Source organism: Lithobates pipiens, unplaced genomic scaffold (genome assembly GCF_037356315.1).
Source record: "Lithobates pipiens isolate NorthernLeopardFrog02 unplaced genomic scaffold, aLitPip1_a1.2 Scaffold_19, whole genome shotgun sequence".
Classification (NCBI taxonomy): Eukaryota; Metazoa; Chordata; class Amphibia; order Anura; family Ranidae; genus Lithobates; species Lithobates pipiens.
The window spans coordinates 592,212,101-592,228,940 of NW_027507764.1; the positions used below are offsets into that span (position 1 = coordinate 592,212,101).

At 53.6% G+C, this 16,840-nt stretch overlaps 1 protein-coding gene across 1 annotated transcript in view; it reads right to left on the reverse strand.

Annotated features, from left to right (window-relative positions):
- The window catches only part of LOC143997783 (uncharacterized), a 99,309-nt gene extending 86,145 nt beyond the window's left edge, over positions 1 to 13,164 (reverse strand). Inside the window, exon 1 of the mRNA XM_077493577.1 lies at positions 12,992 to 13,164. The gene's annotated coding sequence lies outside the window, so the exon portion shown is untranslated. The remainder of the gene's footprint in view (positions 1 to 12,991) is intronic.
- Positions 13,165 to 16,840: the final 3,676 nt, after the last annotated feature.

Below are 16,840 nucleotides of genomic sequence, written 5' to 3' on the forward strand. Positions count from 1 at the left end.
TGTTGTGTTTTTTTTTTGTACTTTTTTTCCACAGGTGAATGGGTAGGGGTACATTGTACCCCATACTCATTCACATAGGGTGGGGGGCCGGTATCCGGGGGCCCCCTTATTAAAGGGGGCTCCCGGATTCCGATAAGCCCCCCGCCCGCAGACCCCGACAACCAACGGCCAGGGTTGTCGGGAAGAGGCCCTTGTCCTCATCGACATGGGGACAAGGTGCTTTGGGGTGGGGGGGCCGCACGCCCCCCCTCCCCCAAGGCACCCCCCCATGTTGAGGGCACGCGGCCTGGTACGGCTCAGGAGGGGGGGGGCCGCCCGCTCGTCCCCACCCCCTTTCCTGGCCGGCCGGGTAGCGTGCTCGGATAAGGGTCTGGTGTGGATCTGGGGGGGACCCCCACGCCGTTTTTTCGCCGTAGGGGGTTCCCCTTGGAATCCATACCAGACCTAAGGGCCTGGTATGCTCTCGGAGGGGGAACCCACGCCAAATTTTTTTCAGAAATTTGCTGTGGAGTTCCCCCTTGAGCTCATTCTCTGCTTGGCCTCGGCAAAAGTCGCCTGGCCTGGGGCGACTTGTAAGTCGTCCCAAGTCGGGCTTGAAGTCATCACAAGTCGTTTTGAAGTCGTCCCAAGTCGCGCTGTGATCTTAACTCAAGTCGTGTCCAAGTTGCCTGACTCAAGTCGCCTACAAGTCGTGTTGCCCCTGTGTGAATGGGCTCTTAGTCACCTCAGGTCGCACAACATGTAGAAATCAATGTAAGTGAAGGAGAGCCGTCTTAATGCACATTACTGAAGTCGCTCCGACTTCAGAAAAGGTTCCTGTACTACTTCAATCCAACGTGTAGGCGACTGGTACCCATTGATTTCAATGGAGGTCGCCTCCAAGTCGGATCTCCGTCTATACGGAGGCGACTCTCAGAGAATTATCAGCTCTCAAAAGGAGTTCCCCCCTGAGAGCTCATTCTCTGATTGGCCACGGCAAGTCACCTGGCCTGGGGAAGACTTAAAGTAGTGTTGTAAGTCGCGTCCAAGTCGTGTCCAAGTCGTGTCCAAGTCGTGTCCAAGTCGTGTCCAAGTCGTGTCCAAGTCGTGTCCAAGTCACGTCCAAGTCACGTCCAAGTTGCCTCCTAAAGTCGTGTTGAAAGTCGTGTTGCCCCTGTGTAAACCGAGCCTAAAGCCTCGTTTACACTTGCTTCAAAATGTGGCATTGGACGCTTTTTTAAAACGCTCTGAATGGCAATCAAAGCTCCTTTTACAAAATAAAATTGTGACCTTACAGTCCTGTTCACACGTTGTGTTTGATTTGCTTAAAAAAAAATAAATAAAAAAAAAACAATCCCCCAGGTCACATTCTTGGGGCTTTAGCGCATCTCCAAAGCCTCCATAGAAGTCTAGGACAACGCTCGCTAACAGCACCTGCAGCTTTTGAGGGGCTTTTATTCAGCTTTAGCTTTGGAGCTATTGCAGTTATGAGATATCCCAGGATGCACTGGAAAACCAACAAGCCAATGGAAAGACAGCTGTCACATCCAGTTCATGTGTATATATTCTGGGAGTGCCTGGTGCAGACGTCACATCTGGTGTGCAGCATGCAGATGGCAGACGTGGTGCAACATGGAAGCACAATAGAAGGTGAGCAGGGTTTTGGCGGTGCGGGGAGGCTAAGGGCCGGTTCACACAGCGGGCGATGCGAGGCGACACAGACTTGCCTCGCCGCGACCTCAGCGGCGACTTGCAAATGACTTCTGTATAGAAGTCAATGCAAGTCGCCCCGAGGTCGCCCGAAAGTAGTACAGGAACCTTTTTTCTGAGTCGGAGCGACTCGAGTCGCTCCTCTCAGAACGGTTCCATTGTACAGAACGGGGGCGACTTGCGAGAGCGAGGCGAGGCGAGTCGTGTCGCCTCGCATCGCCCGCTGTGTGAACCGGCTCTAAGGGAGACATGCTGCATATCTGGTGGAGTTGTCCCCGAATAGCTGGCTACTGGAGCCAGATAAGCAGGTTAATACTGCATATCACGGCCACCAAAATGAAAAACTCACACCGGCTTGTTGTCTCTTGTACATATCTGACCTTCCGTTAAGTAGGTACAGTGGGGATTGAAAGTTTGGGCGCCCCAAGTAAAAAATGTGTATTAATGTGCATAACGAAGCCAAGGGAAGATGGAAAAATCTCCAAATGGCATCAAATTACAGATTAGACATTCTTATAATATGGTCAAAAAAAGTTAGATTTTATTTCCATCATTTACACTTTCAAAATTACAGAAAACGAAAAAATGGCGTCTGCAAAAGTTTGGGCACCCTGCAGAGTTAATATCTTGTACTGCCCCCTTTGGCAAGTATCACAGCTTGTAAACGTTTTTTTGTAGCCAGCCAAGAGTCTTTCAATTCTTGTTTGAGGTATCTTTGCCCATTCTTCCTTACAAAAGTGTTCCAGTTCTTTGAGATTTCTGGGCTGTCTGTCTCTTTTAAGGTCTATCCATAGATTTTCAATAATGTTGAGGTCAGGAGATTGTGAAGGCCATGGCAAAACCTTCAGTTTACGCCTCTTGATGTAATCCCCCGTGGATTTTGAGGTTTGTTTAGGATCATTATCCATTTGTAGAAGCCATCCTCTCTTTAACTTCAGCTTTTTCAAAGATGGCATCAAGTTATCATCCAAAATTTGCTGAAATTTTATTGAATCCATTTTTCCTTCTACTCGTGAAATGTTCCCTGTGCCACTGGCTGCAATACAACCCCAAAGCATGATTGATCCACCCCCATGCTTAACAGTTGGACAGAGGTTCTTTTCATTAAATTCTGTGCCCTTTCTTCTCCAAACGTACCTTTGCTCATTCCGGCCAAAAAGTTATATTTTAACCTCATCGGTCCACAGAACTTGTTTCCAAAATGCCTCAGGCTTGTCTATATGTTCATTTGCAAAGTTCAAACGCTGATTTTTGTGGTGAGGATGTAGAGGAGGTTTTCTTCTGATAACTCTTCCATGAAGACCATATCTGTACAAGTATCTCTTTATAGTGGAATAGTGTACCACAACTCCAGTGTCTGCCAGATCTTTCTGGAGGGATCGTGCCGTCAAACGTGGGTTTTGAATTGCTTTTCTCACAATCCTGGAAACCGTTCTGTCTGATATTTTTCTTGGTCTTCCAGATCTTGCTTTAACTTCCACTGTTCCTGATGACTGCCATTTCTTAATTACATTCCGAACAGAGGATATTGACATCTGAAAACGCTTTGCTATCTTCTTAGGCTGCGTACACACGCGCGGACTGTTCGCCCAACCTTGTTCGTCAAACAGTTTGACAAACAGTCCGCTCAAAATTAGCATGAGCGGACTTGACCACACACGATGAACGAACAGTCCGCTGAAAGCGTGCGCGACGACGTGAACGGCACGTACGACGGGACTAGAAAAACGACGTCCTATACACTGCAATGCAACCTTCGGCGTGTAAATCCTTTCTGAGCATGCGCGGAACTTAGTTTGACGAACAAGCCTACACACGAGCGGACTGTCCGCTCAAACCAAGTTTCAGCGGACAGTTTTTTACGGAAATTCCGAAAAACTTTGTTCGTCAGACTGTCCGCTGAAACTGTCCGCTGAAGCCCACACACGAGCGGACTGTCCGCTGAAACACTGTTCAGAGGACAAAGTTGGGCGAACAGTCCGCCCGTGTGTACGCGGCCTTATAGCCTTCTCCAGCTTTGTGAGCGTCAACTATTTTCAGTTTCAGTTTTCTAGACAACTGCTTAGAAGAACCCATGGTGCTGATTGTTGGGGCAAGGTCAGATGAGTCTTTTTCAATCCCCTGATAAAATGGTACAATGTTCGTTGTATTCATAAGCGGGCTTAAAGCGGGAGTCCGCCGGGACTCTGCGTTTTTTTTTTTTTTTTAAAGCCAGCAGCTACAAATACTGCAGCTGCTGACTTTTAAAATAGTGACACTTACCTATCCAGCGCGCCCGCGATGTCGGCACCCGAAGCCGATCTCTCGATCGTCTCTCGGGTGCTGCCGCCGCCATCTTGGGTATGGGAATCAAGAAATGGAGCCTTTCGGCTTCATTTCCCGGTTCCCTACTGCGCATGCGCGAGTCGCGCTGCGCAGTGAGGACGGACCCGCTGCCTCTGGGATCTGTGTGTTTCCCAGCAGGCAGCGGGGGACTTTCGGAAAGGGGCGTAATCTACGCCCCTTTCCGCATTGAGCTATCCAGGAAGTGGGTGCAGATACCTCTACTGTACAGGTATCTGCACCCCCCTCCCCCCTGAAAGGTGCCAATTGTGGCGCCGGAAGGGGGGAGGATTCCAACGAGCGGAAGGTCCACTTTAGGGTGGACCTCCGCTTTAATTATGGCCCTATTAACCACTTGCTTACTGGGCACTTAAACCCCCCTCCTGCCCAGACCAAATTTTCAGCTTTCAGCGCTGATGCATTTTGAATGACAATTGCGTGGCCATACAACACTGTACCCAAATGACATTTTTATCATTTTTTTCCCACAAATAGAGCTTTCTTTTGGTGGTATTTAGTTACAGCTCGGAGTTTTATTTTTTGCTAAACAAACAAAAAAAGATGCAAAATGAAAAAAAAAAAAATCATGTTTAATAGTTTGTTATAAAATTTTGAAAACAGGTAATTTTTCTCCTTCATTGAAATGCACTGATGAGGCGGTACTGGTGGGCACTGATAGGCTGCACTGGTGGGCACTAATAGGCACAGATAAGGTGGCAACGATAGGCACAGATAAGGCAGTACTGATGGGCACAGATAAGGCGGCACTGATGGGCAAAGATGGGCACAGATAAGATGGCAATGATAGGTGGCACGGATGGGTGGCACTAAGGGGCACTGATAGGTACCACTGATAGATGGGACTGATAGGTGGCACTGAGAGATGACACTGATGGGCACGGATATGTGGCACTGAGGTGCAGCACTGTTGTTGAGGCAGATTGTGGGCACTGATGGGTGGCACTTTTTTAATATTTAGGTGGCACTGGCAGGGGGCAGGTGGGCACTGATGAGCTGGCCGTGATCGGGACTGAAGTCCCTCTCACGGCCGCCGGTGATCGGGACTGATGTCCCTCTCACGGCCGCCGGTTGATCGGGACTGATGTCCCTCTCACGGCCGCCGGTTGATCGGGACTGATGTCCCTCTCACGGCCGCCGGTTGATCGGGACTGATGTCCCTCTCACGGCCGCCGGTTGATCGGGACTGATGTCCCTCTCACGGCCGCCGGTGATCGGCTTTTTCTTTTTCTCTTCGCGCTGTCAGCGCGAGGAGGAAAATTAGCCAATTACCGGCTCTGTTGTGTCACATGATCAGCTGTCATTGGCTGACAGCTGATCACGTGATAAGGGGTTGGGATCGACCCCTTGCTCCGATCCGTGATCAGGCGAGTCTCATAGACTCGCTAATCACAGAGCGCGCCATGTGCGCCCCTCAAGGAGGCTCGGGGCACGGGGCGACGTCAACAGACGTTGTCCTGGCAAAGCAGGTCCGCGCTGTAGCCGTCATTCGGCTATAGCGCGGATCTCCAGTGGTTAAGGTTCGTTGTTTAATATTTAGTAGTTTTCAGTCTGAACTATTCGTTCTAACAACTATACGGCCTATGTGCTGTAGCCTGAGAGTGACATTATTGTTTGATTTCCACATTGTACAGGCTATTCACGCATCTGTATTTTGACTTTGTAAATAAAATTTGGCATTTGTTCAATAAAAATTTATTGTAAAAAAAAAATAAAAAAAATAAAAAGGTGAGCAGAGACTGGATTGAAGAGGAGCAGCTAGCAGACGTGGTGCAACATGGGAGCGCAATAGCAGAAGGTGAGCGGAGACCGTACTGGGGAGGAGCAACTAGCAGCGGGATGACGTGGTGCAACATGGGGGTGCTATAGCAGAAGGCGAGCGGGAACTAGACTGGGGAAGAGCAACTAGCAGATGGCACATGTGGTGTGCAATATGGGAACACTATAAAGGAAAGTGAGTGGGGACCAGAGAGAGGATTGAGCGGAAGAGAATCAGCAGAGCTGGAGGACAGCAGCAGGAGAAACTAGCAATGTCACACATGTAGGGCTGCAACTAACGATTATTTTCATAATCGATTAGTTGGCCGATTATTGTTTCGATCAATCGGTTAATAACCTTAAAAAAAAAATGGGTCAAATTGAAGTTCATTTCCAACCACAGTGACGGGAAAATTTAGAAATAATAGAAAACTTCTTAGTCAAAGCAATTTTCAGACAGTGTATGTGGTTTTCGTTTAGATATTACATTCATTTTAAAAACAAGTGAAAATTTCAAACAAAATTCTTTCATTCAGTGAATGTACAAAGATTTTTTGTCTGAATATTCTCATCTGAAAATTGATCTGAGTGACCAGCATAAGGCTCTGTACTCACCTATGCAGTTGGCTTTTTATCGGTTTCTGCAGTGCTTTTTGATTTTTGCGCACGTGATTTTACTGCTGGATCAGCAGAGATGGGGATACTACTGAGCAGGGGGGATCAGCAGAGATGGGGATACTACTGAGCAGGGGGGGATCAGCAGAGATGGGGATACTACTGAGCAGGGGGGGGATCAGCAGAGATGGGGATACTACTGAGCAGGGGGGGGATCAGCAGAGATGGGGATACTACTGAGCAGGGGGATCAGCAGAGATGGGGATACTACTGAGCAGGGGGGGATCAGCAGAGATGGGGATACTACTGAGCAGGGGGGATCAGCAGAGATGGGGATACTACTGAGCAGGGGGGGATCAGCAGAGATGGGGATAATACAGAGCAGGGGGATCAGCAGAGCGGGGGGTTAATACTGAGCAGGGGGGTCAGCAAAGATGGGGATACTACTAAGCAGGGGGATTAGCAGAGCTGGGGATACTACTAAACAGGGGATCTGCTGAAAGAAGGTACTAATAAGCTGTGGATCTGCCAAACAGGGGTACTACTGAGCTGGGGATCTGCTGAATGGGAATACTACTGAGCTGGAGGTCTAATGGGCCCCTTAAAAACAACTATAAAATTAACACACACACACACACACACACACACACACACACAGGGTATTTGCTGAGCTTAACCGCTTGAGATCCGCGCTATAGCCGAATGACGGCTACAGCGCGGACCTGCTTTGCCGGGACGACGTCTATTGACGTCGTCCTGTGCACAAGCGGCCCGTGGCGCGCTCTGTGATCAGGCGAGTCTATGAGACTCGCCTGATCACGGATCGGAGCAAGGGGTTGATCCTGACCCCTTACCACGTGATCAGCTGTCAATCATGTGACACAACAGAGCCGGTAATCGGCCGTCAGTCCCGTTCATGGCCAGCTTATCAGTGCCCACCTGCCAGTGCCACCCAAATAATAAAAAAGTGCCCCCCATCAGTGCCCATAGTGCCACCCATCAGTGCCCACAGTGCCACCTATCAGTGCCCACAATCTGCCTCAACAACAGTGCTGCACCCCAGTGCCACATATCCGTGCCCATTAGTGTCACCTACCAGTGCCCATCAGTGCCGCCCATTAGTCCCATCTATCAGTGGTACCCATCAGTGCCCCTTAGTGCCACCCATCCGTGCCACCCATCCGTGCCGCCTTATCTGTGCCCATCAGTACTGCCTTATCTGTGCCTATTGGTGCCACCTTATCTGTGCCTATTAGTGCGGCCTTAACTGTGCCGATCAGTGCCCACCAGTGCAGCCTCATCAGCGCATTTCAATGAAAGAGAAAAATGACCTGTTTGCAAAATTTTATAACAAACTATTAAACATGATTTTTTTTTTTTTTTTGCATTTTTTTTGTTTGTTTAGCAAAAAATAAAACTCCCAGCTGTAATTAAATACCACCAAAAGAAAGCTCTATTTGTGGGGAAAAAATGATAAAAATGTCATTTGGGTACAGTGTTGTATGACCGCGCAATTGTCATTCAAAGTGCATCAGCGATGAAAGCTGAAAATTGGTCTGGGCAGGAGGGGGGGTTTAAGTGCCCAGTAAGCAAGTGGTTAATTAAAGCTTCACCAAAGCATCAAAAACACATCAACAAAGCATGTTAAAGTGGTAGGCGCTTCGATATGTTTTAAAGTTGAAGCGGGTGTAAATAAGCCCTAAAAGTGATTTGGAGAAAGAAGCTTAGACCGTAGAATTTGATTGCTGCAAGACATTTGAAAGCTGGAATGGGGGGGCATAGAAAGACCCCCTAAATTCCTGTGTAATGAGGGAACCCCCTGATCCCAAGTGTAATGCCGCGTACACGCGATCAAATTGTCCAGCGACTCAAGTCCGCCGAACCGCATTTCACCGGACATTCCGATCGTGTGTGGGTTTTCAGCGGACAATACGTTCGTCAGTGTGCTAGTCCGGCGGACTAAGAATGACGCATGCTCAGAAGCAAGTACAAAAAAAGGAAGCTATTGGCTACTGACTATTGAACTTCCCTTTTCTAGTCCCGTCGTACGTGCTGTACGTCATCGCGCTAGCAATCGCCGGACTGTCCGTGTGTGGCCAAGTCTGTTCCGTAGAAAGTCCACCAGACTATCCGCCGGATTGTTTACCGGACTAAGTACACCGGACAATTCGATCGTGTGTGTACGCGGCATAAGCCGTACAGAGAGGCCTTGGATAGGGTGAGCTAGTCAGACACACATGAAACGATATACAGTTTAACCACTTCAGCTCCAGAAGGTTTTTACCCCCCCTCCCCCCTCCTCCTGACCAGAGCACTTTTAGTGATTCGGCACTGCGTCGCTTTAACTGACAATTGCGCGGTCATGCGGCGTTACGCCCAAACAAAATTTACGTCCTTTTTTTTTCCCCATAGAGCTTTCTTTTGGTGGTATTTGATCACCTCTGCGGTTTTTATTTTTTGCGCTATAAACAAAAAAAAAAAAGCAAAAATTTTGAAAAAAAAAAAAAAAAAACTCAATTTTTTTTTTACTATAATAAATATCCCCAAAAATATAAAAAGAAAAATTTTTTTTCCTCAGTTTAGGCCGATACTTATTCTTCTACATATTTTTGGTAAAAAAAAAAAAAAAAATCCCAAAAAGCGTATATAGATTGTTTCGCGCAAAAGTTATAGTGTCTACAAAATAGGGGATAGCTTTATATTTTATTTTTATTATTTTTTTTTACTAGTAATGGCGGCAATCAGCGATTGTTTTCGGGACAGCGACATTATGACGGACACGCCCCTAGTGGCCACAGGGCGAGGCGACGTTACATAACGTCGTTTCGCCCAGCCGTGCCATTCTGCCGCAATGCAACTGCGGAAGCTGGTCGGCAAGTAGTTAACCACTTCAGCTCCAGAAGGTTTTACCCCCCCCCCCGCCCTTCATGACCAGGCCATTTTTTCTTATTTGGCCCTGCGTTACTTTAACTGGCGATTGCGCGGTCGTGCAACACTGTACCCAAACAAGATTGATATCCTTTTTTTTTTTTTTTTTTTCAAACATGTGTTTTGAAAGCTTTTAGGTGTAGAGGAAGGATTTCGGGGTCAGACCTTTTCATAAAAAAAAAAAAAAAAAAAGGACCTGTCACATACGTATTGCTGTCACAAGGGATGTTTTCATTCCTAGCGAGCGTAATAAAAGTGATCAAAAAATAAAAAAATAGAAGTCACTGTAAAAATAAATAATTGAAAAACTTTAAAAAAATGTTTAAACATGTCCACCCCCCCCCCCTGTGCTTGCACACATATGTAAAGGCGTTGCGTCGGTCCCGCACGCGCGTATCACTGCGAACGTGCGATCTCGGGCAGTAACTCTAGCCCCACACCTCCTCCGTACATCTAAAGCGGCAACCTGTAAACGCAGAGGGTCTCAAGCTGCAACTACAAGTCCCATCATGCCTCTGCCTGTGGTAGCCATGCTTGTAAACGGTCAGCTTTGCAATGCCTCATGGGACTTGTAGTTTCCGCAAGCCGCTAGTTTGACACCTGTGATGTAAAGGCTTTTAAAAAGTGTTGCCAATGGATGGTAACATTTACATCATTTGTCGCCGTTGCACGGGCGTGCGCAGTTTTAAAGCGTGACATGTGGTGTCTTGTTACTCGGCGTAGCATCACCTAATATATATTATCAAAAATATTGGGTTATATATTGTGTTCTTTTTTAATTAATATTTAAAAATACTCTTGTCCCCCCCCCCCCAAAAAAGAAAAGAAAAAAAACATTGCACAAATACCATCTGACATAATTGCAACACCCACCAATTTATTCTCTAGAGTCTCTGCTTTAAAAAAATATATATATAATGTTTCAGAGTTCTAAGTGATATTGTATCAAAAATGATTGCTGATTTTTACATGAATGTGAGACTTGGACAGTACTGAAGTAGTTAAAGAAATATAATAATATAAATAATGCTTGGGGGGGGTTCTAAGAAATTTTCTAGCAAAAAAATGAAAAAAAACATTAAAAGTTTTAAATCACCATAAATCTGCCTGCTATGGGGGGCGCACCTGTGCGGGCTCAATCCCAAACCACGCATTGTACACAGTCGGAGGATGGGGACGGCTCCCAGTGTACACGGTCCAAGGATGGGGACGGCTCCCAGTGTACACGGTCGGAGGACGGGGACGGCTCCCATTGTACGCGGTCGGAGGATGGGGACGGCTCCCAGTGTACACGGTCCAAGGATGGGGACGGCTCCCAGTGTACACGGTCGGAGGACGGGGACGGCTCCCATTGTACGCGGTCGGAGGATGGGGACGGCTCCCATTGTACGCGGTCGGAGGACGGGGACGGCTCCCAATGTACACGGTCAGAGGACGGGGACGGCTCCCATTGTACGCGGTCAGAGGACGGGGACGGCTCCCATTGTACGCGGTCAGAGGACGGGGACGGCTCCCATTGTACGCGGTCAGAGGACGGGGACGGCTCCCATTGTACGCGGTCAGAGGACGGGGACGGCTCCCATTGTACGCGGTCAGAGGACGGGGACGGCTCCCATTGTACGCGGTCAGAGGACGGGGACGGCTCCCATTGTACGCGGTCGGAGGATGGGGACGGCTCCCATTGTACGCGGTCGGAGGATGGGGGCGGCTCCCATTGTACGCGGTCGGAGGATGGGGACGGCTCCCATTGTACGCGGTCGGAGGACGGGGACGGCTCCCATTGTACATGGTCGGGGGACGGCTCCCATTGTACGCGGTCGGAGGATGGGGACGGCTCCCATTGTACATGGTCGGAGGACGGGGACGGCTCCCATTGTACATGGTCGGAGGACGGGGACGGCTCCCATTGTACGCGGTCGGAGGATGGGGACGGCTCCCATTGTACGCGGTCGGAGGATGGGGACGGCTCCCATTGTACGCGGTCAGGGGATGGGGACGGCTCCCATTGTACATGGTCGGAGGATGGGGACGGCTCCCATTGTACGCGGTCGGGGGAAGGGGACGGCTCCCATTGTATGCGGTCGGGGGATGGGGACGGCTCCCATTGTACGCGGTCAGGGGATGGGGACGGCTCCCATTGTACGCGGTCGGGGGACGGCTCCCATTGTACGCGGTCGGGGGACGGGGACGGCTCCCATTGTACGCGGTCGGGGGACGGGGACGGCTCCCATTGTACGCGGTCAGAGGACGGGGACGGCTCCCATTGTACGCGGTCAGAGGACGGGGACGGCTCCCATTGTACGCGGTCAGAGGACGGGGACGGCTCCCATTGTACGCGGTCAGAGGACGGGGACGGCTCCCATTGTACGCGGTCAGAGGACGGGGACGGCTCCCATTGTACGCGGTCGGAGGATGGGGACGGCTCCCATTGTACGCGGTCGGAGGATGGGGGCGGCTCCCATTGTACGCGGTCGGAGGATGGGGACGGCTCCCATTGTACGCGGTCGGAGGACGGGGACGGCTCCCATTGTACATGGTCGGGGGACGGCTCCCATTGTACGCGGTCGGAGGATGGGGACGGCTCCCATTGTACATGGTCGGAGGACGGGGACGGCTCCCATTGTACATGGTCGGAGGACGGGGACGGCTCCCATTGTACATGGTCGGAGGACGGGGACGGCTCCCATTGTACGCGGTCGGAGGATGGGGACGGCTCCCGTTGTACGCGGTCGGAGGATGGGGACGGCTCCCATTGTACGCGGTCAGGGGATGGGGACGGCTCCCATTGTACATGGTCGGAGGATGGGGACGGCTCCCATTGTACGCGGTCGGGGGAAGGGGACGGCTCCCATTGTACGCGGTCGGGGGATGGGGACGGCTCCCATTGTACGCGGTCAGGGGATGGGGACGGCTCCCATTGTACGCGGTCGGGGGACGGCTCCCATTGTACGCGGTCGGGGGACGGCTCCCATTGTACGCGGTCGGGGGACGGGGACGGCTCCCATTGTACGCGGTCGGGGGACGGGGACGGCTCCCATTGTACGCGGTCGGGGGACGGGGACGGCTCCCATTGTACGCGGTCAGGGGACGGGGACGGCTCCCATTGTACGCGGTCAGGGGATGGGGACGGCTCCCATTGTACGCGGTCAGGGGATGGGGACGGCTCCATTGTACGCGGTCAGGGGATGGGGACGGCTCCCATTGTACGCGGTCGGGGGATGGGGACGGCTCCCATTGTACGCGGTCGGGGGATGGGGACGGCTCCCATTGTACGCGGTCGAGGGGTGGGGACGGCTCCCATTGTACGCGGTCGGGGGATGGGGACGGCTCCCATTGTACGCGGTCGGGGGATGGGGACGGCTCCCATTGTACGCGGTCGGGGGATGGGGATGGCTCCCATTGTACGCGCTCGGGGGATGGCTCCCATTGTACAAGGTCGGGGGATGGCTCCCATTGTACAAGGTCGGGGGATGGCTCCCATTGTACACCAAGCTCTGAGCAGACCAGTTACAAGAGCAGGAGGTTGAGCATCACCGGAAGTGCGGTTCTGTTGCCATGGTTACAAGGAATGTGAGGTGTGGGCGGGGATTTCTGCCTTCCTCACACTATACAGAAATACAATGAATGGTCCCTGTCCCTCCCCCTCCTCCCCGGGACTCACCGTCAGTGTGCGACCTCCGCCATGCGGGCTCTCCCCGGCCTCCTCTCCGCCTCAGTACCGCCACCATCTGCTTCCTTCTCCTTCTTCAGGATGCTAGAGAACAGTCTGAGGTGATCGGCGCTCTGATTGGCCGTCCGTCCCGTCAATCACCTCCGCCGCTACCCTATCAGGCTGCGCTCTTTGTCATGACATGTCAATTCCGCGAGCTGCGTCGCTATTGGCTAATCGGGTCTGTCACTCCCACCTGTCAGAAAGGTTTCGCTCTACTATAGGATGACATCTGCGCTGATTTCCCGCCCAACACGCCGGAATGCAGAGCGGCTATTGGACGTTCGCTCTGCCACACAGGGTCCCGCCAATCAGCTGTTCATTCAGTTGGCGCCCTGCAGAGGGCGGTGGGCGATTCTGATTGGGCGAGTTGTTTGTCATTCTCGTCGCTGATTGGTTAGCGACTAGTGGCGCCAAATACGAGGCGGGCAGGGCGGCGGACATGGTTGTCGGTCTGGATTAAGAGGCAGAGCTGAGGGCCCGAGCCGGGAGAAAACATCCTGTGTCCGGCTACGCGGCGGGTACATCACACAGCGCCTCTATTCAGGTATAGTACTGCCGCCGCTCCCTATTCTTTACATTGACAGCCTTATTCTCCGCTATGGAACCAATTAACCGCCCGACCGCGTGTGAAACTAAAGATTTATCCCCCGTCTAGCGCCCGCCCGCGCCTCTATAACCATCAGATCCACTATAATCCATGTGCTGTGTGAGCCCGCCCGTCCCCTTCTTACTCAATTCTTTGTTTTCAGCCTCCAGGAGCCCGGCCGCACAGAAGTCTGAAGAAGAATGGACATTTCCAGCTTGGCCCCCGCTCCCCTCAGGAGCCCCAGCCCGCCCCCATGGGCTCCCCGTGGTGAAAGCTCTCTTCTCCTGTGAGGCTGACACCGCCTCTGCCCTCTCTCCGGTCACCAACCTGGCACTCAACATGGACCAGCTGGCCGTCCTGGGAAGGTAATGGGCAATGCGTGTTGGGGAAGTGGGGATGGAATGGGCAATGCGTGTCGGGGAGGGGGGGGAGATGGAATGGGCAATGCGTGTCGGGGAGGGGGGGGAGATGGAATGGGCAATGCGTGTCGGGGAGGGGGGGGAGATGGAATGGGCAATGCGTGTCGGGGAGGGGGGGGAGATGGAATGGGCAATGCGTGTCGGGGAGGGGGGGGGAGATGGAATGGGCAATGCGTGTCGGGGAGGGGGGGGGAGATGGAATGGGCAATGCGTGTCGGGGAGGGGGGGGGAGATGGAATGGGCAATGCGTGTCGGGGAGGGGGGGGGGAGATGGAATGGGCAATGCGTGTCGGGAGGGGGGGGGGAGATGGAATGGGCAATGCGTGTCGGGGAGGGGGGGGGGAGATGGAATGGGCAATGCGTGTCGGGGAGGGGGGGGGGAGATGGAATGGGCAATGCGTGTCGGGGAGGGGGGGGGGATGGAATGGGCAATGCGTGTCGGGGAGGGGGGGGGAGATGGAATGGGCAATGCGTGTCGGGGAGGGGGGGGGAGATGGAATGGGCAATGCGTGTCGGGGAGGGGGGGGAGATGGAATGGGCAATGCGTGTCGGGGGAGGGGGGGGAGATGGAATGGGCAATGCGTGTCGGGGAGGGGGGGGGAGATGGAATGGGCAATGCGTGTCGGGGAGGGGGGGGGAGATGGAATGGGCAATGCGTGTCGGGGAGGGGGGGGGAGATGGAATGGGCAATGCGTGTCGGGGAGGGGGGGGGAGATGGAATGGGCAATGCGTGTCGGGGAGGGGGGGGGAGATGGAATGGGCAATGCGTGTCGGGGAGGGGGGGGGAGATGGAATGGGCAATGCGTGTCGGGGAGGGGGGGGGAGATGGAATGGGCAATGCGTGTCGGGGAGGGGGGGGGAGATGGAATGGGCAATGCGTGTCGGGGAGGGGGGGGGAGATGGAATGGGCAATGCGTGTCGGGGAGGGGGGGGGAGATGGAATGGGCAATGCGTGTCGGGGAGGGGGGGGAGATGGAATGGGCAATGCGTGTCGGGGAGGGGGGGGAGATGGAATGGGCAATGCGTGTCGGGGAGGGGGGGGGAGATGGAATGGGCAATGCGTGTCGGGGAGGGGGGGGAGATGGAATGGGCAATGCGTGTCGGGGAGGGGGGGGGAGATGGAATGGGCAATGCGTGTCGGGGAGGGGGGGGAGATGGAATGGGCAATGCGTGTCGGGGAGGGGGGGGGAGATGGAATGGGCAATGCGTGTCGGGGAGGGGGGGGAGATGGAATGGGCAATGCGTGTCGGGGAGGGGGGGGGAGATGGAATGGGCAATGCGTGTCGGGGAGGGGGGGGGAGATGGAATGGGCAATGCGTGTCGGGGAGGGGGGGGGGAGATGGAATGGGCAATGCGTGTCGGGGAGGGGGGGGGAGATGGAATGGGCAATGCGTGTCGGGGAGGGGGGGGGGAGATGGAATGGGCAATGCGTGTCGGGGAGGGGGGGGGGAGATGGAATGGGCAATGCGTGTCGGGGGAGGGGGGGGGAGATGGAATGGGCAATGCGTGTCGGGGAGGGGGGGGGAGATGGAATGGGCAATGCGTGTCGGGGAGGGGGGGGGGAGATGGAATGGGCAATGCGTGTCGGGGAGGGGGGGGGAGATGGAATGGGCAATGCGTGTCGGGGAGGGGGGGGGAGATGGAATGGGCAATGCGTGTCGGGGAGGGGGGGGGAGATGGAATGGGCAATGCGTGTCGGGGAGGGGGGGGGAGATGGAATGGGCAATGCGTGTCGGGGAGGGGGGGGGAGATGGAATGGGCAATGCGTGTCGGGGAGGGGGGGGGAGATGGAATGGGCAATGCGTGTCGGGGAGGGGGGGGAGATGGAATGGGCAATGCGTGTCGGGGAGGGGGGGGAGATGGAATGGGCAATGCGTGTCGGGGAGGGGGGGGAGATGGAATGGGCAATGCGTGTCGGGGAGGGGGGGAGATGGAATGGGCAATGCGTGTCGGGGAGGGGGGGGGAGATGGAATGGGCAATGCGTGTCGGGGAGGGGGGGGGAGATGGAATGGGCAATGCGTGTCGGGGAGGGGGGGGGGAGATGGAATGGGCAATGCGTGTCGGGGAGGGGGGAGATGGAATGGGCAATGCGTGTCGGGGAGGGGGGGAGATGGAATGGGCAATGCGTGTCGGGGAGGGGGGGGGGAGATGGAATGGGCAATGCGTGTCGGGGAGGGGGGGGGGAGATGGAATGGGCAATGCGTGTCGGGGAGGGGGGGGGAGATGGAATGGGCAATGTGTGTATGGGGGGTGAATGATTTGTGGGGGGGGTGGTAATGGGCAGTGTATGTGGGCAGATAATGGGTGGGGGCAATGAGCAATGTGGGGGGGGTAGTAGTATACACTGATGTGTATAAGACAAGTAATGTGAAATGTAGATGGTAATGGGGGGGGGGGGGGGGGTAGTTTGGACATATCTGGTGCAGAACATACAATGTGGACCCTCAACAAGCAGTCTCTTTCCTGGGGGAGTCTATAAGAGGACCAGTCATTGCAGTGAGTTGTGTCGCTCTCCGGGGTGCATGAGATGTGACTGTCGTCAGATAGCTGTCCCTGAGGGGACACTTCCATTTAGAGGGGGGAGGATTTACAGTGAGTCCTCCGGGAGGTGCTGACTTCCTGGGCTCGGAGGTCTCTGGGGAAGTTCCCCGGAGCAGTGAATGGGAAGTATTCGGATTTTATCGGCGTGCGATGGCACTCTGTATAAAACTGTCAGATGGTCACTCGCAGCGCTGGGGTCCTCCCCTATCCTCTAATTCCCCAGCACCCCACCATGCTAGCAGATGGTTCCA